Here is a 27,447-nt window from a genome sequence, read left to right as displayed (position 1 = left end):
GTTATTTTGTTTGATCTCAGTTTTGAAAGGAAAAAATTGGAACATCTTTTTCTGTTTTTTGTTCTGCTCTTATTAGGTTGGTCCAATAACTTAATTCTCGAAGCAACTATTTTAGGGTGTTTTCAAATAACACTTCTTTGTGCAGAAAGGAAAGCTTTGTGCAGGGTGATTAAATGAGGCAAGTATGTATTCAGATTTAGACTGGAGTAATCAGAACCATTCCTAGTGGAATGCTGAGTCATTACCATGGGGGAGTAGCAAAGGTCAGAGTGAGTTTTGGAATCACGGTGGATGTAAAGCTTGGCCTGTCCCAAACCCAGTGTGTGACCTTAACAATCTTCTATAACTTAACTGGACCTTGTTTTCTGTCTTGGTAAAACAAAGCAAATAATAGTCACCTAGCAGCTGTTATTAGGGTAAGAGGACAGAATGCCCACATTGTTGATGCTCAACATTAGTCACTCTGCTTTTGCTCACCATGCCTACAGGTAGTTACGCTGCAATCTGTATTGCATACTGAAAGAAATGAATGGAACTGAGCAGATGCTACCCTGTGGGAACTTATATGTGCGACATCATTGTGATCTCTGCAGCACACAGATTTTTGCCAGATACAGTCCCCTACACACTTTCTTCTCTCTCCACATCACACACCTCCTTGGAAATAATTCATGCAAAAAAGCTTATGGGTCACAGAATTTTCCAAGTCTTCTCCATCCTCCATTCCTTTCATCATGCCTTCCTCCCCTCCCTCCACAACTTCCTGAACAACTCAGGTTTGTGTTTTAAGGCTCCTTTTAAGCATCAGCTGTTTTTGTAAACATCTGACCTTCATTTCTTCTTCTGGACCAAAAGGAGGGCTCTTCCTCCACACTCTGCCTCTGCTTTCCTGTATCTACAGGACTTGCCTCTATAGGACCTTCCTCAACTACTCTTGCTGTTATTGATTTACTCATCTATGGTGATAGCAAACTATGAGGTCCCAAGGATGGGAAGCAAATTTTGTTATTTTGATATTCCTAGCACCTACGGTTAAGCCTGACACCGTATGATACAAAAGAAATGCTGAATAAATAATGACTGAATAAATGAATCCTCACGAAACAACTTTTATTAATATCTCTCACACATAAGTGTGACCTCCAAAGATAAATTCATATAATAAAAATTATTTAGAAACGTATGGCTTTCTAAATATTTTGTGGCTGGATCTACCTGTCTGTATCTATCTATCTGCTTACATACAGTGATTTTTTTTATTTTGGGGGATTCATTGAGGGTACTATAAGCCAGGTTACACTGATTGCAATTGTTAGGTGAAGTCCCTCTTGCAATCATGTTTTGCCCCCATAAAGTGTGACATACCCCAAGGCCCCACCACCCTCCCTCCGTCCCTCTTTCTGCTTTTCCTCCCCCCCATAACCTTAATTGTCATTAATTGTCCTCATATCAAAATTGAGTACATAGGATTCATGCTTCTCCATTCTTGTGATGCTTTACTAAGAATAATGTCTTCCACTTTCATCCAGGTTAATACGAAAGGATGTATTATGTATTATGTATTAAAATCACATACAGTGATTTTACCCATCACATTATGACATAAATAAAAATAGTTTAATTAAAACAAAACAAAACCAAAGAGTTTACTGTGAGACACAATTTGCTGTTGCTTTAAAGAAAATGTGTTTAAGCATATATATTAATTCCCTCAATTCCTCATTCCTTCAGTCTGCAAGTTTGTTGGAGACTAGTTCCCTGCCTGCAGCTGAGCTAGGTGCTAGGGAAATAGTGATGCAATAGAGAAACACAGTTATTTTCCTCCCCTAGTCTTTAATCTTGGGGGAAAATATAGAGAACATTAACTATCAAATATAGCTATCATATAAAAATCAAAGTGAATCTAGTGCTTTGACAGATAATGGAAGCATCTGAAGGAAGGTCTGCTTCACTGAAAGAGGGTTAAGGTGGCTTTGTGGGAGCAGTACCAGTTAAGAAGGGGTTGAATGAGGAAGATCCAGGCAGATGAATGGGACGGTGGGTGGGGAGTGGCAATGACAGACAGGGATGCGTTACCAGTTGATAAGCAGGAAGCAGCCTTGAAGAGATCAAAGCGGCTTTCCGAACATTGCCTTTGCTGAAATCCAAACCCAAAGAAAACAAAACCAATTCATTTCTTTTAGAATGGCTTCCTGAGTTCCATTACTTTCCTTGTCTGCTTCTTATTAGATAAACTACCTGTAGTCTATTGGATATAATTGGATTTATTTGGAGCTCTGGGCATTTATAGAAAATCTGCATTCAGTATGGTCCGATCAAATAGAGAAAGAGTCTTTATATGGTAAATAGGAGAAGAGGAATTTCTGTAATATAACCAAGAAATCTGGGATGCTGACTTCTGCTTGGTTACTCTGTGAAGCTGGTCACATGTGTACATGTTCTGCTGTTTTCAGAAAGCCATAACCAGGGAGCTGGCTGCACACTCAGGAGACAGGATGCTGTTAAAGAGCCAATCGCAGGAAAAGCACTGAATTTCAAGTGACCTCAAAATTCTCGCCTCTGTTACTACAGTGGCCAGGAGGCAATTTCTTCCCAATTTTCTATTTCCTCGGGAAACATGGGGTCGGATGATATGCTTTCTCTGTGACTCGTCTCTTTGTAAATATATGTGGATTGTTCCTCAACACTGGCAGGAAGTGGAATTGAGTCTGCACAGTGAGAGCAGATTCAATCATTTCAGGTGCCTAAAGACCAATGCTGCAGGCCTCTGGGAAAATATAGCACATCCGATTAGCCTCCGGGTTGAATTTATACTCCTGGTGGGTTCTCCTGCACTGCTCTGCTTAGTAGTGAACTCTCATTGCATTCCACGTGCTTGGCCAGAAATCACTCTTTGAAGAAATAAAGTATCATGACACTGGTAGGATGTATTGTTCAAATCATTCTAGAAGACTTAACTGTAGCTAATTAACAGAACTTCTGCAAGGGTGGTATAAAGTCTCTCTTCCTTAACTGTGGACATTTGTTTTCTTTAATTAAATGCCCATATTACATTACTTTTGTGGTAGTAATATTACATGATTGGTGTACGTGGGGGTGAGGCTCCTCTAAGACCTTAAACTGGAAGATCTCACTGCAGGATGTGACGGATTACCCAACTCTGAGTTTCCTTTTTATAGTGGGTCCATTTTTTTTTTTTTTTTAGGGATGTTGAAGTCTTAGGATTTCTGAATGACCTCTTCTAGCATTTTGCCACGTGCATGTCCAGTTTTGTTCTTAGTTCCAGACCACCCATTTATATCCTTCCCCTGTGGCATATGTGAGTTAACCTCTGATAGGCACTCCACCAGGGCTATAAATTTCCTTAAGTTAGCCAGAGCCAGTTTCTTCTGGCTTTCATCAGAGGACTCACTCTTGCTGTTCTGCTGCATTGATTCCTTCTAATGCTTCTTAGTTTGACGTCTCACTTTCCTGACCCTGTAATTCACCAGCACATTGTTGTCCCTTAACACAGAGCTGACTTCAGTTGATTTTTGATCAAGGTGCTGCCTTCCTGTTAGTAGATAGTAGCTATAAAAACCAAGTAATTCTGTTTGATCATCAGAATATTTTCAGGACTTAGAGACAATTTCTTTCATGGTCTGTGAACAAAAAGATGCTCGCAGGAGAAAATTTTGCAATAGAAAAACTGTCGGTTGTGACCAACTCTGCCAACCCTTCTGTGTGTGTCATTAGCAGGTCACGCAAACTCACCAAAGCTCAGTTTCTTCAGTCAAAAGAAAGTACATTAATGTCAGCATTTGATTAGGGGTGAGAGTAAGTGGTTTCTTTTCAACTGCTTCCCTCTCTGTTTCCTGCCTCTGTATCTTTCCCTTTATTTTTTTCTTTTTTATATTTTAAGTCTTCACTATTTATGCTTTGTCTTGGTCTTTTGTTTTCCACAGTGCTGTTTTTATTCTATCTCTGCATTATTTTTATTGAGTACAATATCTTCCACATAATGATCATAATATGTTCTCTGTTTATGCCTAGAGTCATTTCTTCCTTATTCTTGTGAAATACTCTGTGTATTGCTTGGGGAGTTATCTCTACACCACGGTACAATGGACAGATGGTCAATCCAGGTGCTCTGAATTCTTCCCCAAAAGGGATTGGGTGAGGGTCCGCGACAGGCCTGTCGAATGTTTTCTCCTTACTTGGAGAGGTGAAACACTGAAATCCTATCATAGGTTCTTCCCATCTGCAGCGCCCTCAAGGAACAATCCATTTGGTCTTTCATCTAGATGCCTAGAGCTTTCCTGGAGCTCTTCTCTCTTGATACTTGGTTCTTCAATTTTTCTTTTATTTCAGCAAACTACACAGATCTTCTCAATAAATCCTCCTTTTTATTTAAGTTAGATATATTTATATAGCTCCCTTCAAAAATCTCTAAATAATCCACTCATCTTTTCTCCTGAAAGATGTTTCACCTATTTCAGCTGCCCCTGCCCAACCCCAGTGCATATCAGAAAATGTATACACAGGGGCTTGATATGCAGAACAAAAGGTTGTAGCCAGTGGTGTCCAGCACTCAGTTGGTGTGAGATCCTAGATGCCTCACTTCTCCTCCAACAACAATGTGCTCTTGTTGTGTCTAGAGTAATGAAGAGAGTATATTTAGGGGGATCCTGTCACTGTTAAGTGCTCTTCCAGGAGGTAAGGTACCAGAGATGGGGTCCTCGGGGCTCTTAGTGTATGAACATCTCTTACCTGATTTCTCTATTACACAGATTTACTTTTTCACAAAAGTAGATAGTAATAATTTTAGGGTGCTTCCCAGATGTGTCACCCCATTTATCTTGTACTGAAGCTTCATTTGTGGACTCTATTCTTGTACTTTTTTCTCACCCTACCCCCATACCTCTAGCATTTATTTTCTTTCAACCCAGGAAAAATTCCAAGGATTCTGGGACCATGGAAGCCCTCACTGAAATGAAAACCCATGAGATCTTTGTCTTGACATCCACCTTTTCTTTTGGGTATCAGCACAAACTCCATTCAACTAGCTTCTCACTGGTAAGACTGGCTATCTCAGTGTATGGTGACATAGATTTTAGTTACTTTCACTTTCAATTTCACTGAAATGTATTATATATCTATACACCTGTAAGAATATGTATTTGTCACAGAGAATTTAAATGCATTACAGATCAAAAGATCAGGTTGATCTGGGAAACTTTTCCTCTACAAACTCAAGAATTCTTTATCTCTATTTTTCCCTTTCCCCATTTAAGGGAAATGATATTCTCTGGTGCAAAAGAATGAAATGGCATCTTTTTTTGGGTGACAAGCATCTAAAAAACTTATGTTAGCCTATTGCACATAAGCAATAATGTGACTGCTCTATAAGCTCATTGCCTGAAATGGTCTAAGAAAATTGAACAATAAATATATCATGGTGATGGCATTACCATCGCATCAGGATTTTATCTATCTGGGAAAACTGTTAACAGCACTGTGCTTAGGACGCAAGTTCAAAAGAATTTGCCTAGAAAAGACCCAGAGCTTTAAGTATTCTCTCCGAAATGTGTCCTGCTAAAACAGATTGCAACAGTCATTTGTCTGGCTATTAGTTTAGAGCATTGGTTGCACCATCATTGCAGCGAGAAAAAGCTTGCAATCCACAGGCTCCTTCTACCAGCCACTGGTGGGCATTAATACATTACTCTCCAGGAAACAAATCACTGTTTTGGGTTTTTTCCCCTCTCTTAAAAAGCTTACAGTGTGATGGGCTATAACCTCTAATAGATACAATACATCTTCTCTGAAGAACTTACAAGGAAATCAATGGTTTGTTTTATACCCACTGTCTTCTCAAATTCCTTCCTATGTTAGTTAGCCTTCCCTGGGTTGGGTAACTTAAGAACAACCACACTTCATAATAAAATGTTGTCACATAAACATGGACTTGGGCTAGAAACTTTGGTGGGGCTTTCTTATTTATAGCATTAATTGTAATCTTAGCTTAAAGTAAGCTGGAAGAACATCTAAAAAAGGAAAGAAAAAGAAACAATAAAAATGATAAAGTATGCATCCACAAATGATGTGGAGGCACAGTAATAATGAAGAACTTTGTAACTGTTCAAACAGCCTACCTTGTGGGAAGGGCTGCTTTTACAACATTCCGAGTAAGTTCTTTCTCAAAATAAAAAGTGTAGCAGAGGACAAACATTCCTGAACTTGAAGCTAGATGGCACAGATGTGAGCATGGAATCAATGTTTAGGGCAGTTGGACCTGAATACAGTACTTAGCCTCTTTGAGCCTGCATTGTCTTCTATGAATAATAGAAGTTACTATTAGAATAGAACTTTAGAAGTTACTATTTAGAAGTTACTATTAGAATAGAATTTCTATCAGAATAGAAATTATTGGATTTATTCATATAAATCCAGTAATTAACTACAGGATTTTGAAGATTGCATTTATGTGTGCAAAGTGGCTGATCTAATACCTGCAATGTACTTGATATTCAATAAATGTTAGTTTCATTTTTTCCCAGTGAGACTGAATGCTTAGTTACTTCTCAAGGTATCACCAACTGGCGCTTAGCATCCATTCCCGCCATTTCTGAGTACTCAGCCTAGATTGCTGAATATGGGAGGCTGGAATCTACTTTTTCTACAGTCTCCTGGAGCTCAGGGTCCAGAGGCAAGTTAAATCTCATTTATTCAATGCACTTATGTAAGTGCAGAAAGGCAAAACAGTAGGGAGGGGATATTCCTACAGCTTTGCAGTATTTATTTCTAGGAAGCGAAGGTGTGGAGGAATAAGTGTCCACCTTCCAGCTTCACGGTGTAGAGAAACGGGTGTGGTGGCTGCAGAAAAGGGCTGTGAGCTCCTCATCCATGTGGAGGTGCTGGCATTGGCAGTGGCTTCCTGATCATGGCTTCCTGGTCTTGATCTCAGCCATTGCAGTCTGTGCTGAATTCTGTTGCAGTGGGCTCCTGTCTACCCTCCTTACTCATTTGAGAAAAATACCTACCTTAGTGGCCAAGTTTATAAGCAGCTATTTTTCCATTTTAAATACCTTTCTCTGCAAAAACACCTGTGGAGATTTCTGTTTGCTAATCCCTGATAAAGACATAAAAAGAGTGGCCTTAAGTGCACAATTTTAAGAAGAATAAAATTGTCTAAAGTTTAAAAATAAGGGGAATTTAAGCTTAAGACATTGCCTCTTAAAGGTTTGGAAATTGTATAGATTAGCATGAAGAAAATCTTTTGAGGTAATTGCAAACTTGTGATTACATTGTGTTATAGACAAACTTACAAAGAATATTATAGAATGATTAATTTACAAAAATACTATAGGATGATTAATTTACAAAAATTATTTGTATGGTAAATAGTATTTGAAGAAGCTGGTTTCATGGCTGACTGCGAGCTGCAGCTTACACGAGAGTCTCCTAGAGCTTTCTACTGAGCCAATACCACAATTGCTAAGTTGAACCATCCTTGACTCTGGGATCATCTATATAAAACTTGTTCTTATTATTTAAATCTCTTTAATAGGTAATTGGATTTAGAATAAAAAGTATTGTGTTAAGACATTGATACTCTACTCTTAACAGATTTGACATGTACTCTTGCAATATGTATCATAGGTCAGGTCAAGTAAGTGAGGTGAGGGCTATGTTAACCAGTTCGATGTAAGCATTCCAAAATGTATATAAAACCAGCACATTGTATCCCATAAATGCATTAATGTACACAGTTATGATTTAATAAACAATTATCAAGAGAAAAAAAGAACATAGAGAAGTTTATGTTGGAATAAAGAATTAGGGAGAGCCCTTATATAAAATATGGAGAAAAAAAGTTATGTTATTCACAATAGAGAACCACAGTAAATGGGTAATGTTACAAAGAGACTAATTTGATTAAAGGTAAGAAAGACTTTCTAATGCCCTGTAGTGAAAAGGCTGCCTTTGGAAGAGATAAACATATTATTTAAATAGTGAAAAAACACCCATTTTCCAGGTATAAATTACAGGAGATTCTTAAAAAGCTGAATTAGGTCATGGTCTCTTTCCATTTTGATATCCTATGATTCTATGATCATTAATATTGTGACCATGTCTTTTTCTTTCCTTTTTTTTCTTTCTAATTAATTATTTTTTATTAAATCATAACTTTGTACATTGATGCATTTATGGGGTTCATGGTACTGCTTCAATGGTGCTGCTTCAATGTTTACATTGAACTAAGTAACACATCCATCATTTCTTAAGAGTTTTGAAATGTACCATTGCATCATGCACATTAGGTGAGGTCTCCCCAAATACCTTCCCTCCTCCCATGTTCCCCCTCCCCTCCCTTCTCTCTCCTCTTCCCTTCTACTTTCTGGACTATAGTTATGTTTTGCCATTTGTGAGTGTGTAGGTGATTATATATTGATTTCATAGTAGTACTGAGTACATTGGATACTTTTTTCCCATTCTTGAAGTACTTTACTAAGAAGAATATGTTCCAGCTCCATCCAGGTAAACATAAAAGATGTGAAATCTCTATCTTTTTTATGGCTGCATAGTTTATGTCCATGGTGTACATAAACCATAATTTGTTAATCCATTCATGGGTCGATGGGCACTTGGGCTGTTTCCATGTCTTGGCTATTATGAATTGGGCTGCTATAAACATCTGGTGTAAATGTTTTTGTTGTGAAATAATTTTTGATCATCTGGGTATATACCTAGTAGAGGAATTGCAGGATTGAATGGTAGATCTACTTTTAGTTCCTTGAGTGTTCCCCAAACTTCATTCCAAAAAGGTCGTATTAGCTTGCATTCCCACAAGCAGTGTTGAAGCGTTCCCGTCTCTCCGCATCCACACCAACATCTGTAGTTTTGGGATTTTGTGATGTGGGCTAATCTTACTGGAGATAGATAATATCTCAAAGTGGTTTTGATTTGCATTTCTCTGATGATTAAGGATAATGAGCATTATTTCATGTGTTTGTAGGCCAGGTGCCTGTCTTCATCAGAGAAGTTTCTGTTCAAGTCTCTTGCCCACATAGAAATGGGGTTATTTATTCTTTTCTTATTGATTAGTTTGAGTTCTCTGTAGAATCTAGTTATCAGACCTTTGTTAGAAGCATAACCTGCAAAAATCTTCTCCCATTTTGAAGGTTGTCTGTTTGCTTTACTTACTGTGCTCTTGGCTGTGCAAAAGCTTTTTAGTTCAATCAGGTCTCAGTAATGGATTTTCGATGTTGCTTCAATTGCTCGGGGGGTCCTCCCCATAAAATATTCTCCCAGGCCAATTTCTTCAAGTGTTTTCCCTGTACTTTCTTCTAGTATTTTTATAGTTTTATGTCTTCAGTTTAAATCTTTTATCCAGTGAGAATCAATTTTTGTTAATGGTGAAAGGTAGGGATCCAGTTTCAGTCTTCTATAGGTTGCCAGCCAGTTCACCCAGCACCATTTGTTAAATAGGGAGTTTCTCTCCCACTGAATATTTTTGATAGGTTTGTCGAAGATCAAATGATGATAAACAGCTGGGTTCATCTCTTTGTTCTCTATTCTGTTCCATAAATCTACCACTCTGTTTTTATACCAGTACCATGCTGTTTTGATCACTATAGATTTGTAGTATAGCCTGAAGCCTGGTAATGTGATATCTCCTGATTTGTTCTTATTTCTGAGTAATGTCTTTGCTATCTGGGTTTTTTTCTCATTCCATATAAAATGAAGTACTATTTTTTTAAGTTCTTTAAAGTATGACAGTGGTGCTTTAATAGGGATTGCATTAAATCTGTAGATTGCTTTGGGTAGTATGGACATTTTAACAATGTTGATTCTATCCAGCCATGAGCATGGTATGTTTTTCCATTTATTAACATCTTCAGCTATTTCTTTTCTCAGAGTTTCATAGTTCTCTTTATAGAGCTCTTTCACATCCTTTGTTAGGTAAATTCCCAGATATTTCATCTTCTTTGGCACTATTGTAACAGGAATAGAGTCCTTGATTGGTTTTTCAGCTTGACTATTGTTGGCGTATATAAAAGCTACCGACTTGTAAGTATTGATTCTGTATCATGAGATGCTGCTGTATTCCATGATCACTTCTAAGAGTTTTGAAGTTGAGTCCCTGGGATTTCCCAGGTATAGGATCATGTCATCAGTGAAGAGTGAGAATTTGATCTCCTCTGACCCTATTTGGATACACTTGATCACCTTCTCTTACCAGATTGTGATAGCTAAGACTTCCATTACTATGTTGAATAGCAGTGGAGACAGTGGGCATCCTTGCCTTGTTCCTGATCTGAGTGAAATATTTTCAATTTTACACCATTCAATATGATATGGGCTGTGGGTTTGCTATAAATGGCCTCTATCCGTTTAAGAAATGTGCTTTCTTTGGTAGTGCCCGTGGCTCAAAGGAGTAGGGTGACGGCCCCATATGCTGGAGGTGGCAGGTTAAAACCCAGCCCTGGCCAAAAACTGCAAAAAAAAAAAACAAAAAAAAGAAAGAAAAGAAAAAAGAAAGAAAGAAAGAAATGTCCCTTCTATGCCTATTTTCTTAAGAATTCTGATCATGAAAGGATGCTGGATATTATCAAAGGCTTTTTCTGCATCAATTGAGAGATCATATGGTGGTTGTTTTTTTATTTTATTGATGTGATATATTATATTTATAGATTTATGTATGTTGATTTATGTATGTATTCCCTGTAACCCTGGAATAAAACCAACTTGATCATAATGTATAATTTTTTTGATGTGTTGTTGAATCCTGTTTGCTAAGATCGTATTGAATATTTTTGCATCGATATTCATTAATGATATTGGTCTATGATTTTCTTTCTTTGTTGGATCCTTTCCTGGTTGGGGTATCAGGGTGATATTTGCTTGATAGAATGTGTTGGGAAGTATTCCTTCTTTTTCTCTGCTTTGGAAAACATTTTATAATATAGGTACTAATTCCTCTTGAAAGTTTTGATAGTATTCAGATGTGAAGCCATCTGGTCCTGGACTTTTCTTTTTAGGGATATTTCGTATTGATGATGCTATTTCAGTGGTTGATATAGGTCTATTCAAGATTTCTAATTCTTTCTGGTTGAGTCTAGAAAGTTGGCATGCTTCCAGGTGTTGGTCCAATTCCTTCAGATTTTCATATTTCTGGAAATAGAGATTTTTGTAGTAATCATTGAGGATTTTTTGAATTTCTGAAGTGTCTATTGTTATTTCTCCTTTACCATTTCTGACAGACAATATTAGAGATTTTACTTTTCTATTTCTGGTTAGGTTGGCCAAAAGTTTATCATTTTTGTTAATTTTTTCAAAAAGCCAACTTTTCGTTTCATTGATCTTCTGAATGATCCTTTTGTTTTCAATTCCATTTAATTCTGCCCTAATTTTGGTTATTTCTTTTCTTCTGCTGGGTTTGGAGTTGGAATGTTCTTCCTTTTCCAGTTGCTTGAGATGTTCCATTAAGTTTTTGGCTTCCTCTCTTTTTGTTTTCTTGATGAAGGCTTCCAATGCTATAAATTTCCCCCTTAGGACTGCCTTTGCAGTATCCCATAGGTTTTGATAATTTGTGTCTTCATTATCATTTAGTTCCAAAAAATTTGGGTATTTCCTTCTTAATCTCATCTTAGACCCAGCTATAAGTCAGCCTAAGATTATTTAGCTTCCATGACTGTTTGAGTATGGAGATTGCTCCCATTGCTGTTGAGTTCAATTTTTATTTCATTGGTCCAAGAAGATACAGGAATAATTTCTATACTTTTAAATTTGCTGAGGTTAGACTTATGTCCTAGGATATGATCTATTTCAGGGGATGACCCATGGGCTGATGAGAAGAATGTATATTTAGTTTTATTAGGGTGAAATGTTCTGTAGAAGTCTGTAAAGTCCATTTGTTCTAGGGTCAGGTTTAAGTCTAATATTTCTTTGTTTCTTCTTGGAGGATCTATCTAAAGTTTATTCTTGGAGGATCTATCCAAAACTGCCAAAGGGCTGTTAAAATCTCCAACTATTATAGTGTAGGAAGATATCAAGTTGTTCATATCAATTAGGATCTGCTTTATGAATTGAGGAGCATTCTGATAGGGTGCATAAATGTTAATTATCGAAATCTCTTCATGTTGGGGCTTCCCTTGACAAATATGTAGTCACCATCCTTATTTTTCTTTATCTTTGTTGGTTTAAAGCCAATTGTATCTGCCACTAAAATTGCAACTCTGGCTTTTTTCTGGTTTCCATTTGCCTGTATTATACAAGCCCATCCCTTCACCCTGAGTCTATTTTTATTCTTTAAAGTAAGATGGGATTCTTATATACAGCAGATGTCTGGTCTGAGTTTATGTATCCAGTCAGCCAGCCTGTGCCTCTTTAGAGGACAATTTAAACCGTTCACATTAATTGAGAAAATTGATAAGCCTCGTTTTGTTATGAGTGTCATGATTTTTGGATGTCCAGTGGACAATTTTAATCCATTCACCACTGTGGAAGTTGGATTTTGTTCAAAAAATTTCTAGGTGAGTTTACTTTGGAGATAGAGCATTGCGCTGGTTGTTGTGGAGAATGGGTCTGAGAATATCCAGGAGAGCTGGTTTAGTTATGGCAAATTTCTTCAACATGTCTATGTCATTAAAGTATTTGATTTCTCCATCGCAAATGAAGCTCAGCTTAGCTGGATAGAGAATCCTGGGCTGGAAGTTGTTTTGTTTTAAGAAATTGAAGGTTGATAACCATCTTCTTCTGGCTTGAAATGTTTTGGCTGGGAGGTCTGCAGTTATTCTGATATTTTCCCCTTTATAGGTGATGCTTTTCTTACGTCTGGTTGCTTGCAGAATTTTCTCATTCATCTTAACTTTGGCAAAGTTAATCACAATGTGTCTAGGAGATGCTTTATTTGGATTGAGTCTTGCTGGGGTTCTGAAACTGTCTGCTATCTGAAGTTCTGTATCTCTTGCAATGTTTGGGAAAATATCCTCCAAAATCTCTTGGAGTAGAGCATCTGTACCTTTAGGACCATCCTCTTCTCCTTCAGGAATTCCTATGAGATGAATGGTTGATCTTTTGGAGTGATCCCACAACTCTCTCAGGGAATGATCAGTTTTTACTCTCCATTTGTCTGCCTCTTTGAGTGGGAATGTTCAAAAGCTTTGTCCTCAGTTTCAGAGATCCTTTCTTCTGCCTGGTCAACTCTGCTACTGATGGATTCAACTGTATTTTGGAGCTCCTCAACTAACTTTCTGTTTCCTTGAGCTCTGCTATCTCTTTTCTCATTATGTCCATATTTTTGGTGACTTGGGATTTGAATTCATTAATTTCTTGAGACAACTTTAGAACTACTCTTTGGAATTCAATTCCCATATTTTCTTCCTATTTCTTTCTATTTGTCTTATTTGCAATCCATATTCTGAATTTAGTTTCTGAAATTGCTGTCATTTGTCTACGCATGGCATCTTCAGTTGTATCTCCTTTGTCATTTCTTGGGGGGGGTGGGGGTTGATCTACTCTGGTTATTCATGTTGCCAGAGTTCTTCTGTTGGGTCTGCACCATGTTTATTTTCCACTGTTTGGTTATTAGAACTGGTAGGGTGAGGTTGAATTGGTGTTCCCAAGTAGTAGAAATAGCCCCTTACAAAAGCATTAGGCTTTGTAATTGTGGCTTATCTCCTACAACCTTACAAAGGCCCCTTTCAGAGTTTAGGCTGGAGACTCTGAGGACCTACTTGGTAAGATAGTGCAGGCTAGCTCTGTTTTGATATCAGCCAACCTCTACTCTATCCCAAGAGACTACACTCTTAGATTTAAATCTCGACTGAGAAGAGATACAAACAGCTGCAGCCCAGCCCCCACCCTTCAGTTCTTTTCCACTACAGAAATTCAAAGGTTAACCTCAGAATGTCCCAGAGTGGACAGCCCCAAACACAGGTTCCAACCAAATTGTCTCTGGCAGTGCAAGCCCTGCCCAACAGAGAGGGATTCAAGGACAATTCAAAGCAAAGGGATTCAAAGCACATTCAGAGCCAGGGATCCACACTCCCATCTGCCAGATTCCAAACTAGTGTCTACTTCTCTGTTCACAGGCCCAGCTGAATCCAGGGGCAATGCCCCTGCCCACTGGTCTCAGTCCACACACAGCTGGCCTCTGGATTAGGGTCTGGAGTAGTGCTTGGAGACCAGTTGGAGTCAAGTGACCATGCCCCCACTTTGCCAGTCTCAGTCCACTGTCAGGCAAGCCTCCCTCTGTTTGCAGGCTCTGTTGGAGTTGGGGCACTGGGTCTGCCCTCTGGTCTCAGTCCACACACAGCTCTGCTTGCCAGACCAGTTGGAGTCAGGGGACCATGCTCCGCCTTCCAGTCTCAGTTCACTGCCTGGCAAGCCTCTGTTCACAAGTTCTGTTAGAGTCTGGGGACCTCACTTCTTCTGCAAGTCTTAGTCCTCACCTGGTAAACCTGTGCTCACCAGCCCTGTTGGAGGCAGTGGAGCATGCCCTAGCCCACAGGGCTTGGTTCACACCCAATAAGCCACTGCTTCAGGGTTCTGTTGGAATCAGGACACCACGCCCATGCTTTCAGGTCACACTCCACGCCTATCAAGCCTCTGCTCACAAACCCAGCAGGGACCAGCCCTGTCTGCCAAACTCAGTTCACATGGGGCAACCATTCTCCTGCTGTGGGTGCCATCAGAAATTGGGGTTCTGCACCCCATCCCACCAGACACAGCCCGAACCGAGGGTCAACACTACCACTGGCTGGGCATAGTCATAACCAGGGGACTGCTCCTCCTCCTGCTGAGTGTCCCTTTCTTCCCATACCCTCTTTCTTCCCCACTAGTCACAGATTCCATCCTGATGGTTGGCAGTCCACACTATGTCCAGGTCTCTCAGGACAAGACCAAACACTCTATGCTCTGTAGGGGGCAGAACTTCAGACCACCATGAGAGGGGGAAAGAGTGGACTAGGAGTTTGAACTTGTGGGGAAAAATATCTGTTTAATTATATGCCTGGTGGGGTGGTGTCTAGGTTCATAAGTGGGACCTCCCTGGAGAAAGAGATCTGTAGTTTAGCGACTCTCTCCAGTGAGGTAAAATGAGAGGTCTTTTGTTTCCTGCTCATTTGCAGATAGCCAGCAGTAGGCCTCCTGTTTGGGGGAGGGGTCTACCATCCTCTAGTCAATATTTGTACCTGTAATTTGTTTTCTTGAATGCACTTCCTTGGAGTTACAACATGCCGAACTTCTTTCTTGGCTTAGCTCCCCTTCTTTGGCTTCTTAGAGTTTGATTCTGTCCAGATTTTCTTCCTCTGCTCAGGAGCCTCTGACGAGGGTTGCTACCAATCAGCAATCTTTCCAGAATACCCCCATGCCTTTTTCATTTAAAACTGTTATGTGAAAGAAATGTAAGCTAAACTTTTCAGAAACATGATCATTACATAAATTGAAGCATAGAGTAGCTCAATGTTATTAATACAATTAACACATTGGTTTTGTATACTACTTTCAAGTGTATGGTTATATATAAATATAAATGCACATATATGAATAAACATATGTATATATGAATATATGTATTCACAATGAACAGAAATGATATGTACAAGCTTATTTAGTCATTCATCTAACCATTAATCAAAATATTATTCATGTTATCATCTGACTAATGAGTTAGAATCGTATTTCCTGGAAGACATAACAATATACTGGTGTACTCAGAATTGTTCATTATCTACAGAAATAAAGCAACACAGAAAATTTGATAAATGAGGGCAGAAATGTGTTCCATCTAGATGAATATTAGACCGTCTATAAAAAGATGATTCTAGAATGAACTTCTGAAACCCAAAGGTTTGTTTTTGTGATCTTTACCTTGATGCTTACATATTTCTCTGGTGGAAACTCTGGAATTAATATTATCTTAGTATTTCACTTTATATCAAAAGAAAGTATTTAAAAATATAATTTTCAATTGGATAAATTCTAACATTCTGACTTGCAAGCGGGTCACTCCAGAAACTTTCATTCAGCATCTTCTATGTGCATAACACAATGGTGGACAGACAGCAATGAAGTAATAGACATGGCTAACATATTTTTATTTCTTTCCTACTGATGTTGAGCTTACTGGTAAGCTCAACAATAAGTGGTTCAAAGATTCTAACTTGCTGCTTGACTGTAAGTCTCCCTTTATGTCATGTTTGAACTTATATTTTAATGATAGGAATATAAATTCTAATTCTGAAATAACTGTAATTTGAAGCAATCTTTTTGTGTTATGCTTTAGTTTCTTTAGCAAAAAAAAAAAAAAATGAAAGAAAAATAAGTATTATTAAGACCAACCTCACAAGACAATTGTAAAGATTAAATAACACGTGAAAGTCTTTGAAATCATGGTTTGTTATATGTTTGTGAATCTATTTGAATTATAAAAATAAAGTGGAGTATGAGAAAGAGGAGAAGCTAAAAAAGGTATGTCCATCACTGACTGGATTGATTCTAGAACAAAGATTTCCCTCCTTTGTAAACAAAAGAGCTAGTTTTGATTCTTTTGTCCTTTAGTTGTTGTTATACATTTTCAGTTCCACTCAAGTGTGAGTCCTTAATAACTTTGTAGACCAACTCCTGTCCACAGAATGAGTCAGTGTGCATCAAGCCTTGGTACATAGTAAGGATCCCTTACTGAGCAGATAGGTAGGGACCGAGAATCAGTCCTGCAGCATTGTGCCTCCTACCCAAGATGCCACCACATCAGTTCATTTGAAAAGTCCATTTTGTAGAGTCCATTTTTTAAACTGGACAGATTCTCATGGAAGCATCTACCCTTCCACCTGTCTGAAGATGACACTACTAGAGACCCCCAACTATCAATACCAGCCTAGAACAAGCCTGTTGAATGTCATGATTTGAATGACTGGCCATTTCCCTAAGGTACCAGAATTACATTAATTTTCTATCAAGTTTCTCACTATTTTGAGGGTCTTGAGATCTTAGTCATGCGTGCAGATATTTTATACATTATAAGAATGAGATTGCTTCAGAGCTACCAAGTATAATATAAAATTCTGTAAGTGGAATGCAGAAAGGAGCTTTAAAATTTTTAAGTTGTACAAATAGACCATTATTTTATCTGAATGTGTGTGGTGTGCTTTCTCTGTCTCATACAGAAAGCGGATTGTGGTCAAAATGGATATGGGGTACAGGTTCAGTCTGTGGTGCCATAAATCATGTTGAGAATTTCTGGGAGGCTCTGAGAAACTCCAGATCATTTACTCCCTGTAATTACATTTCATCATATTTGCTTTTGGGTTTGTCCATTAATAGAGTCTCTCGATCTGCTTAACTGCCTCCTTCATAATTAAACAGTCAAGAAAAGCATATGGATAATACTGTGCTGATGGTACACTTTTAAAATTTAGGATGATTTAAAAGGAAATTTTAATCTTCTACTGAGTTTGGCCTCAAATTTCTCTGGTCATAATGGTACTATTTTCACACATATCATGTGTATGGAGGCTGCACATTGCACAATCTTACTTTGCAGCCAAGGAGTCTTAATTAACATTTAAGATCTAGAAGATACATCTCAGTCTTACGTTTTTTCCTTATTCTTGTCCACAAGTAAATAGTTTAAATGAGAGTGCAGAATGGTGATGGGACTTTCTAAAGTCATATAACAAAGCAGTGTTTTAAAATATCTTTTGTTTCATATTCATAATGCAATTTAAATGTCTTCTGGGTCTATGAGAAGTAGACTAAAAGTAGACTGTATAAGTTAGTTTGGTGCTTAACAGCAATGCCAAAATATCAATTGCTTGTATGGTAACAACACACTGGTTTTTTGAGTCAGATTACATGTCAATAATTTCTCCAGCTTTCCTTGCTTTGCTCCATATGTCTTCATACTTTGGGCCCAGTGAGAGTGGACAGCCCACATCTAGCATATAAAGTCAAAAGCTGTGCAGTCACATTTGAAACTTGGACATGGTATATACAAAGTATTTTAACACCTTGACAGCCAAACCAAGTCAAACAGCCAAGCACAATATTAGGAGGGCAGAAAATATCTTCTTCCTACTAGAAGAAGGGAGTGAATATTTAAAAATGACAAAATAATCTATTACATCGGCTCAGATGATATTTGTATTTGTATATATGCTTAAGTGTTCTGCATAATCTTTTAAATCTCCTGTGACCTATGATCTGGCTCCATTGCTTATATTTGAGCAAAACTCTTCTCTTTGCCAGTTATGTAGCTTCTCAGTAATGAAGATCGCTCACTAGCACACAGCAGGGAGAACAACGGAAAGAAGTTGGAATTTCAAAATTCTGAGCTGAACATATGAGTCAGAGCCTCAGCTCTATGAGAATCCAGCTGTTTGACTGTACTTAAGTCACTTCACTTTCTTAGACCCTGGATTTCTGGTGTGTACAATGTGCTAAGAATAACAGAGCCTCCTACAAAAGTTGTTGTGTGACACTTCTGTGGTCCTGCTTAGGAGAGTAAACAAGAGTGTTACCTGCAAAGTACTGTACATGTGTAGGTACTAGTGAGAGCATCTTAATAAGAGGTAGGAAAAGGTAACAAGAGAGTCATGACTAGATCTTAGTGCTGCAAATGGGAAGGGGACATGAGGGGACAGGGAAGTGAACACTGCGCAGGAGAGGAGAATGAAAGTTGCAGATACAGCAAGACCCTGACCATGATCACAGCTCTTCTCTAACTCCACACACACTGAAAATGGAAATGTATGCCTTCATGTTTATGTTATTTAAAAATCTCCAGAGATTCCTCAATTTTCTTCTTCCCCTTGGGCATAAAAATGGCATAGATGACAGGAAACGCAGTAATTAATTATCTGTATGATCTTTGGTCCATCACAGAATACCTCTAAGCGTTACTTTTCTTCTCTGCTGAATGGAGATGATTGGTCTACCTAACAGGTTTTTCTAAGATGATGATTCCAAAAGTGCTTTGAAAAGCATGAGGTCTTACATATGTGAAGTTATTCAATCATCTTGAAGACAAGAGACTCAGGGGTCCATTAAGAACATTTACATCCCCAAAGTTTTGTGATTCAGGTATTATTGGTTTAGGCTTGGAATGGGTGTTACAGACCAAATAGCTCATGTCCTTTATTGCACAGATGAACACAATATTCTTATTTTCATGATCTCACTTCTTGTAATGCAGAGCAGAATATTTAGAATTCTTGCATTTTAGGCTTTTTGATTTTATTTTCATTTTGTCTTAGTGCTTATGAGAAATATTTTGTTGTAATGTTGACAATGGCTTGGTTCATTCTAAATTCAGATTACAACTCACTATAGTTTTCTTTAATCTTCAGTTCAAATCAATGAGTATGTATGAACTCCATGAATGTATGTACAGACCAATGTTTCTTTCTTTCTGTCTCTCTTTCTTTCTTTTTTCCTTCCCTTCCCTTCCCTTCTCCTTCCTTCCTTCCTTCCTTCTTTTTTTTATGAAAGTCTTCTTTTTTTCTCCCTCTGTAGAGTGCTATGGTGTCATAGCTCATAGTAACCTCAAACTCTTGGGCTTAAGTTATTCTCTTGCCTCAGCCTCTCAAGTAGCTTGGACTACCAGTGACTGCCACAGTGCCCAGCTAGTTTTTAGAGATGGAGTGATGTTTTACTGATTTTGTTTAGAAATGTTGTATCTGTAGCAACATCAGAAATGCAATTCAAATATGATTCAACTCCCCAAAACTTAATAAAATTAAAATTGATTTCCTCAATCATACTAGCCATGTTGCAAATGATAGCTAATGGCTATCATTGGTCAGTGTGGTCTAGAGAATAACTAGAAAAAGGAGGGAACTAAACAACCAATTATACTAAGTGTGATAGGGGAGTTAGAAGGCACTTAGGAAGCACAGGGGAAGAGCATATTCTGGGCCCAAATGGGTAATCATTGAAAATATGTTGAATGAATGAATGAAAAGTACATCATCCATCACATTCAAATTTCCACCAGTGCTGATCCACTCAAAACTCAAGGATCTAGAGTTTTGAACATCAGAGAGTGTGTCTGTTACAGTGATTCCTAGGACCTTCTATCTACTCCTGTCCCAATTCCCTCTCTCCTTTAACTGTAAACTTTCTATTCTATTCTTTTTCTCTGAACGTTTGGGATTAATGACTAAACTAAATGCTTGGCATCTGTCATACTCACCTCTGACTCCAGGCTATGTTGGATATAGTGTCTCAAATAATTTATTTCTGGATTCTGCAGGACTAAATTGTGACTCATTGAGAGTGAGGGGGAGAAAGAAAGAGAAGTAGAAGGAGGGGGACAGTGAGACAGAGGAAAATGACAAATGGAGGCCAAATGATAAATCTAGAATGTGAAAGAAAATGTAATGAGTAACTGTAATAATATCTTCTAGGAAATACAACTACATGAAAACATAGGTTTAGCTGTTTATGGTATAAGCAAATGAAGCAGGTGTTTCTTGAAAGCCCTGGCAGATGGGCTATATAGAACAGGAAAACGTCTTGCAATAAATGTGTAAACATCCCAGGAACATGTGAACTCAAAGTTTCAAAGGGACATCGAACTAGTTTAGTGCTGTTGTCATTCTGACAAAGTTTCTCCTTATTGATCAATTACGGTATTTCCTAGGTTTTCATTTCGGTATGCATAAACAGGGCACATATCTGAGTCAACAGAGTAAGCCTCCAAAGTAAGAACTTTCTCAGTTCTCACTCTTGGCAAAGCCCATGTAATGGTGTCAGCTATGTCAGAAACAAGACTGCCCTTCAGCTTCAGGACAGTGAGAAAGAGCTCAGAAATGATCCAAAGGATCCATTTTACAGATGTGATATCTGAAGACCAGAGACATGACAAAGTTAACTCTGTGATCCCTAAATTACCTTAACCTCTCTAATGGTTCTTTCAAATTCAAACTGGTTTCTCTCCTTGTAGCTATTGTAAACTGTATTGAGTTCTTGAATTGACTGTCAACTTGACTATTATTAATATATAGAAATGCTACTGATTTGTGTACATAGATTTTGTAACCCAAGGCTTTGCTAAATTTATTTATCAGTTCTAGGAGGTTTGTGACAGAGTCTTTAAGGTTTTCTAGATACAAAATCATGTCAGCAAACAGGGATATTTTGCCTTCTTTTTCCTGATTTGGATTCTCTTTATTTCTTTCTCTTGCCTGATTGCTCTGCCTAGGACTTTCAGTTGTACCCAGGAATATATTTAAGCAAGTAGGTAAAATATCTCTACATGAAGAATTAATAAATCAGTGATGAAAGAAACCATGGGTGACACAAACAAATGGAAAAAAATCCCACATTTATGGACTGGAAAAATCAGCATTGGTAAAATGTTCTTATTATCCAAAGTGAATACAGAAACAACATAATTCCCATCTGAATACAATGTCATTTTTCATAGATCTAGAAAAGATAATCCTAAACTTCATATGGAAATACAGAAGAGCCCAAATAGCCAAAGCAACTTAAGCAAAAAAACAAAACAAACAAACAAACAAACAAAAAAACCAATCTGAAGGCATCACATTACCTGATTTCAGATTATACCATAATGTTATAGTAACTAAAACAGCATGGTATTGGTATAAAAATCAAAACATAGACCAATGAAACACAATAGAGAACCCAGAAATATAACCACATAGCTAAAACAACTGATTGTCAACAAAACAAAACTGAAGGAGTAGGTTCTATTCAATAAATGGTTCTGGAAAAATTGGATCACACATGGAAAAGAATGAAATTATCTCTCACCATATACAAAAATTAGCTCAAGATAGATTAAAGACTTAAATGTAAGACCTGAAATCATAAAAATTCTAGAATAAAACCTAGAAAAACTCTTCTAGACATTGGTCTAGGCAAAGAATTTATGACAAAGATGTCAAATACAGCAACAAAAAAATAAATAAATGGGAGCTAATTAAATTTTAAAAGTTTCTGCTCAGCAAGGACAATAATCAACACAGTAAACAGACAACCTAAAAAATGGGAGAAAATATTTGCAAACTATACATCTAACAAAAGGATAATACGAAGAATCTACAAAAAACTCAAATAAATCAGCAAGAAAAAAAACAAATAAACCATTAAAATGTGGGCAAACTAAATGAATAGAATTTTTTTAAAAAAGGAAATAGACAAATGAAAACAACAAACACTTGAAAAAATGTTCAATGTCACTAATCATCAGGGAAATATAAATTAAAATTGCCAGTGAAATACCACCCTACATTTTCTAATGGGCATTGTTAACCGAAAAAAAAAATATATAGATGTCAACATAGATTCAGTGAAAAAATAACACATATCTTTGGTGAAGTTAATTTGCTCATACTAATTTTGAAAAGTAGCACAACCCTTGTGGAAAATAGCATGGAGATTCCTCATAGAACTAAAGCAGACCTATCATTCAATTTCACAATCCCACTATTGAGTAACTACAAAAGGAAAATAAGTAACTCTATCAAAAATACACCTATACCTGAATGTTTATCATAGCAAAATTCACAATTGTAAAGATATGGAATCAAGCTAAGTGCCCATCAATTCACGAATGGATAAACAAAATGTGGCACATATATATGCCACAGAGTACTACTCAGCCACAAAAAGAAGTGAAAATTTATCTTTTAAAGTAGAGAACACTATCCTGAGTGAAGTAGCTTAGGAAAACAAAACCAAAATCATTTCTTATAGCCTGCTACCACAAACTTACCAGTCATTCTTTAGGGTCTTGTTGACTTTGATGTTACATGATTATCTGTTAGAATGATAAATTGTTTCCAGGCAGAAAAGCACATCTTTGTTCATCTTCAGAGTGTGAAGATAGTAAGGTTCTAGAATAGGATAATGACCAGTAAGTGTTGATAATGAGAAGGGAGAACACCTAGCTTAACAGGGACTTGCCAGTGATGATTTTTAGTGCACATTTGTTGCACACTTTTGTTGTGTCAGAACAAAAAAACTAGTCAGAGCTAGTTTAATCCTCTCCCAAACCCATCCTTATAGGTCTCATCATTGGCATTTGCAGATACTGAGGTGGAGAAATAGTAAATAACTAGTTCAAGGCCCATGTACAAACAGTAACAGAGCTGCATACAAAACAAAGCAGTCCTCAGATTAAGAGAACACATCCACTGTACTCACCATCTTCTCCAGGAGAACACAGTCACACTGCAACTTACATCAGGAGGAAATCTAGAGATTCAGGAGTAGGGAGTTATGAACTATGAGTCAAAGATTACAAACCACATACCCTTAGAATCACAGGGTCTCATGATTGGAACTTACACTACCACCCAAATTTGCTCTACAATGTTTATTCTAGAGACCACTCAACCCCTTTAACTCCTGAAGGTAAGTCAATGACGAAGAACTCCCTAGCTCCCAAATGTACCTTCTTCATTTGTGCACTTTGACCAAACAGAACGTACATATATGTCATATAATGACCTAAAGTCTGACTCCTTAAGTCTTCTGTCCACTAGTCCCATTATTGCTAGTTTGGGAATATGGAGACTGGAGCTAAGTGTCTTACATTTGGCAACCCTTCATTTAAAAATAATGACTAACCTGCTCTGTCCCTATTTTATCTTATCCATAATCAGTATTTCTGTTTTCTCAAACTTCTTTTTAAAAAAATGATTTTAAGTTCCTTCCTTGGTAGTGAGAGTTTTGAAGACAGAAAGTGTTCCAAAGAAAAAACAAACAAAAAAGCAAAAACACAACACCATAATTCCCATCTGAACACCAATATCATTTTTCACGGATCTAGAAAAGATAATCCTAAACTTCATATGGAAATACAAAAGAGCCCAAATAGCTGAAGCAACTTAAGAAAAAAAAATACATATTTGGGGTTAGGAAGCATAAGAGAATGTGTATTACTCACCATAACTCAAAGATAAAAGCTATGACTAACATTAAACAGTGTCTTGACTGGGGGCTGTTACTGTTAGCATGCATTTTTCCTCTGTGCAATAATGCATGAACACAAGTTCCCCTCATATTGTGAGCTCTAAACCCTAGCACCATTTTCCAGTAGTATTCCACACATGGAATGAGAGAGAATTCCTGCAGGAGGCATGCCTTTTCTTTAGAACATTGATGTTAGTTCTACTTAAAATCCATTAGTAAGAAGGCACATGTGACTAAACCTAATCCCAAAAAAGGCAGGAAGCACTGCTTTGCTGTGGGCTCTGGAAGGTGCAGAAAAGGATTTTGGTGAACTAGCAATCTGCTGCAAGTGCCACATACGATGTTAAGAAATCAGATCTAGACTGGACTATTAGTCTTCCTTTTTTTTGCTGGGCATATGAATATTCATAAGCACTAAATTGTCCTAATCCTCAAGCTCCTTAGATGCATATTGATAATATGCATATGTATTTTCAGAGGTTATTGTAAATTAGTGAACATATCTATTGTTCTTGGTCTTGTCTAGCAAGTTGATTAAGTGCTACATAATATTAATCATTATCATCTCTTCTCGTACTATTACTGCCAGATCCTAGCTCAAATCCCAGCAGATAATGGATCTCAATAAATGTCTGTTGAACTAAACTGAATTAAACTCAACAGCCATTCCCAAGGTCAGTCATAGCCTTATAAGGAAGTACAAGGGAGTAAGTCTGGTCCATGTTCACACTGATGCTAACATGCTTGCAGGCTGCTTTCCTTGTGTTCCCACGCCTCTGTGCTGCATTCATCTGTGTGGCTTTTTATACCTTCTCCAGGGACACACTTTCACTAATTAAGGACTGAAAACAAAAATCAAGGGCTGGATTGAAGAAGTCAGCTGGTCAAATAGGTGCCACTGGTCTCACGTGTGTCCAGCCCCCAGTCACTGGTGGAAGCTGCAACACACATAATACTGGCCCCTTCTGTACTGAGCAGGCTGGTGCATAAGGAAATAAAAAGGGCTTTCCAGTAGCTCTTCTGTCTGATACACAGAAGCCCTATGCAGAATCCACCTGCTGTCTGACACAGAGACCCCCATAAGCTTTGCTGCTTCAAAAGCCACTGCTAAGCCAAATCAGAACAACTCAGCATACTTTGTGGGCAACTTGCTTTCTCTTAAACAAGACTATTAAATAAAAATTATTATTTCTAGGATTAGCAAGAGCCAGAGTGCACAGGCCTCCTGAGGGCTGTGAGGACAAAGGCTGGATTATTCATAACAATCTGTTTCTCTGACTAATATCTTCTCCGCTAATTCTTCTCCCATCTTTCATTGTTGTTCTTGCTAAATTACTCAAACAGTGAATTGGTGGCCAACTTGCCAGGTGAAATGAGGATATGTTAGATAAAGTATGTCTTTCTTCATCTTCAGTCTCTGTGGCACTTTGGTGTGCTGAAGCTGGGTGGCAGGGTGGTCATACCAAAGGACCAGACTGTCTCCGAATGCAGACTGAACATGAAGCTGAAGCTTCTCCAGTTTCAGTTCTTTAAATAACTGTCCACGAGTATTGAACTTCTGTTCAGATGTTCTCTGTGACCCCATCCTTTTTTCTCTTTAGTGCTGAAAAAAAAAATATTCCCTTGGAAAACTTATTAGAACTAATTGTTTAGTACTAGGGGAAATAGCTAAAGCATAAATAGTTATATCAACAGTTCTCTTTTTATCCCAAAGGTTACCAGGGTAAGAATATCAGAATTTCCCTTGGTATTCTCTTCATACATAACAGCCCTTAAAGCTGAGCAGCTCCTCCTCAATTTGGCCTTTGTTTCTACTTCCAGCAATTTTCTTTTATCCTGTCTTTGCTGAGGATGGGAAAGATCTGGACAGCCTGTGACTCTCTTGCGTAAATATTCAATCTGTGTAAGAGTTTTCTCATCTTCCTCTTGTAAGAAAAGAAAAAATGAAAGCTGAGTAGAATCCAGAATGAACAAAACCAAGAGGCCGACTAGAGACAGAGGGGTTGAAAATGCTTCAAAATATCTTTCTTAGCTTCAAGTTTCCTGTAATTTAAAATGTGTGCTCCTGATGGACAAAGGGCTCAGGGTTGGAAATGCACCTGTTTTGTGGGACCAGAACTGCCATTGGAATGTGTGTGTGTGATGATGGTTGTAGGTCCCTCGGGAGGTAGCTATATTCAAAGGGCCATCGTGTGTTCAAAAGAGCAATACTCTCAAGTTCAAGTCTTGAAGGTCTATTTGTGAACCCTTTATCTCAGGGAAAAGTATCACCTTTCTGAGGCTTCATGTTTCCAATTATAAAATGCAGCTCGCAATAATTACTTCCCAGGTTGCCTGTACATATGGAATGTGTTAGTGTATGAAGGGACTGTGTAAGCAGTAATAGAAGGATCTAAATAGTGTAAAATGGTATGTTCAAGGCAAACAATAGGAGAAGCCACCTCACATCAGTGACATCAAGTTTAAATGGGGAGAAACACCCTTGTTCAGAGAAGCCACTCTCTCCCCACCTCCCCACTGGCTGCAGGCTACACGTGGGGCTTGAGTCTACAGTTCAAACCTGTACTGGAAGGTGTGGAGGTAAGTCCTGGGTAGAATGAGTACACCAACAAGTGAAATAGAAACAATGAAGGAAAGGGGCACATTTTTCACCATCTTCCTCATCTTTTAAAGATGTTGATAGTAAAGGTAGTACCCTGAGTCAGAAGCTTCCTTAATCAGAGCTCTGCTGCAGTGTATCAAACAAAAGGAATCATTATTGCATTTGTAAAGGGGTGGGGCTGCTCAACATGCACACATTAGGATCACGGTGAATATTTTTGTCAATGAAGAAGAAACATATAGGTATATACGATGTCAAATGTCTGGACGTCGGGGAAAAAACAAATTCCCTGTCATTACTGATGTGAGGAACACAGGCTATGAGTAGTAACTGATTTTGTCTATTCAAGTGCTCCCACCCTATCTATATTTCATTTGTTGAAATTGATTTTGTATTCTAGTTACAGAATGCTACTACGTCACTTACCCTACAAGGGAGTATGTCTAAAATTTAGTTTCCTGAATTTCATAAAATAGACGTCATTCCTGTTTTATAGGATTTATTTCTAGTGTAAATTACCTGGCTCATTCCAGAGAAAGTTCATAATAAGTGATGGTTACCTATCCCATCTCACAATTCTCTCCCAAACAGTCAAGGATATAAGGTATTTTGTAAGGCAGAGCATGCACAATCATTAGCATGCTGACTTTATCAGCCAAGTTAAACATACAGTGATTTGCTCTATGTCTTTGTTTTCTTTTGGGTAATTTGTAACAACAATACTCCTGATGAAATCTCCTCCAACTCGAGGAATATCGTGCACCTCCTAGACTTTGTGAAGACCATTGACATCTGTAAAATAAATATTACCAGTATATTCAATGATGAAAGATTCTGTATACATCACGATTGTATATGCTGTACCTTGTTGGCGAACGTTCCACATATTCACATCTAAGGATTATTGACCA

The sequence above is a fragment of the Nycticebus coucang genome, chromosome 13, assembly GCF_027406575.1.
Source record: "Nycticebus coucang isolate mNycCou1 chromosome 13, mNycCou1.pri, whole genome shotgun sequence".
In the NCBI taxonomy this organism is placed as follows: Eukaryota; Metazoa; Chordata; class Mammalia; order Primates; family Lorisidae; genus Nycticebus; species Nycticebus coucang.
Note: the sequence above shows the minus strand (reverse complement) of the source record.